The following is a 1743-nucleotide window of genomic DNA, read 5'->3' as shown; positions in this document are numbered from 1 at the left end:
GGTAAAGAATAGTTCATTAAAGGCTCTTCTAAAGAAGAGGGTTTTGAGTCTGGATTTGAAGGAGTTTAGAGAAGGTGACTCTCTGATATCCTTGGGAATAAAGATCCAGAGCTTTGGGGCAAAATAGGAGAAGGCCCTGTCACCCATAGAGTGTAGATGGACTGGGGGACAGATAGGAGACCAGAATTAGAAGAGCCAAGGTTGTGAGGTGGGGAGTAGGGCGATAACCCAGACAGGTACTGAGGTGCCAAGCCATGGAGAGCCTTATAGGTGAGCATGAGGATTTTGAAGATGACAGGAAGCCAGTGCAAGGAGTCCAAGACAGGAGTAATGTGATCACAATCCAGTGCTAATTTCCTTCTTGTGGCTGCTGGTTCATTTTCAACTGTATACTCTTAAGAAGTCCTTTATTTGACTTGATCAACACTAATCCCTAGAGGATTTTGAAAGGTTGAATCAAAATGATACATGACTCTGGTGGGACTCCAACCCACAACCTTTGAATGACTTAATTCTATCAAAGCCTAGAAGTCCAATGCGCTCTCCATTGCGCCACAGAGCCAACCGATACGTACAGTAGTTATATAAATCAGCTACAGAAAGCTGTAACTCATGCTTCTCCCGTTGTCTTTAAATTAAGCTCCATAAATATTGAAAATGAGTGGCCTGTTGTCTACGAATAGATACCACTGGGATTCACACCCAGGGTCTCCTGGTTTTTAGTGAGGCGTCTTAACCAGCTAAGCCACGGTGCCAAACCTGCTATATGTTATCCACAACTTCAAACACCTGTGAGAAACGGGCAACTGCAGTGTTACGCCTGCTGGCTCAACAGATAATCCTTTTCGAAGTTTAAGGAGAGGATTTCTTTGTCAAATCAATTAAACATTTTAGAAATGCTGAACGATTGATGTGTTTCACGCACAGAAATATTTTATCGTTACGTACTTTTTCTGTGCAGTTAGTTCTCCTTCAACTCCGCCCAACAACAGAGGTCGTTTTTAATACAGGAGTAAAGGCACATTGCACATCAGCAAAACATCACGTACAGGTTTAGGGAGAGCGACATCAGTGATTGGAAGGTTGGAAGTTTCGGGTCACTTTTTTATTATAGATTCAAGCAGCCCTTAATACCTTTTCAAGAAACATTTCAGAATCCCAGTCACGTCCAGTATGATTGCTACACCGGTCTACAGTATACAATCAGAATACTGTTTGTGCATTATATAAAACACTCCGCCCAAAGCATTTCTAAAACAGGAATTACATGTTTCTGAATGCGCCCTCCTTTATAAATAAAATAAAAGGTCTGAAGCCTGCTCCAAAGAAGCACTATATTCAGAGCTGACAAAGATGTGATAGGAAACATCTCGGAAAACGAAGATACAGTAATTTCCACGCGTCGCACAACAATAGCTGAACCCACCCGACGTTCTCCAAAAGAGTAAGGTGTTGGGAGTGTGGCTGGGTGGTCTAAGTGCTGGGTTTGTGCTCCATTTTCTTTGCTGGGTTAGGTTTGAATCTTGCCGCTGCTAAGTGTTGGTGGGTTAAGACCTTCCTTCTATTGCAACTTCAATGGGTAAAAGCTTTGCTTGACAGTCTGTCGAGAGACTGAACTAGGTGTTTCAAGATAGTCTTTGTCAGCTTAACATCAAGGCATAAAAAAGCCTCATTTTGTGTTCCCAACAGCAATGCTCTTTGGTCCCTTCAGCATTATGCAGGGAACAACATCTTCCGTGATCA

General features: G+C 42.6%; 1 non-coding gene across 1 annotated transcript; it reads right to left on the bottom strand.

The window, feature by feature from the left end:
* Positions 1-469: 469 nt before the first annotated feature.
* On the bottom strand, positions 470-562 carry trnar-ucu (transfer RNA arginine (anticodon UCU)). The gene is made up of 2 exons: positions 526-562; positions 470-505 (listed from the first exon to the last, which is right to left on the bottom strand). It is a non-coding gene; the product is annotated as a tRNA-Arg (tRNA).
* Positions 563-1743: the final 1181 nt, after the last annotated feature.

The sequence above is a fragment of the Lepisosteus platostomus genome, chromosome 5 (genome assembly GCF_059453375.1).
Source record: "Lepisosteus platostomus isolate fLepPlt1 chromosome 5, fLepPlt1.hap1, whole genome shotgun sequence".
Taxonomy (NCBI): Eukaryota; Metazoa; Chordata; class Actinopteri; order Semionotiformes; family Lepisosteidae; genus Lepisosteus; species Lepisosteus platostomus.
This window is presented reverse-complemented; position numbering and strand designations above follow the sequence as displayed.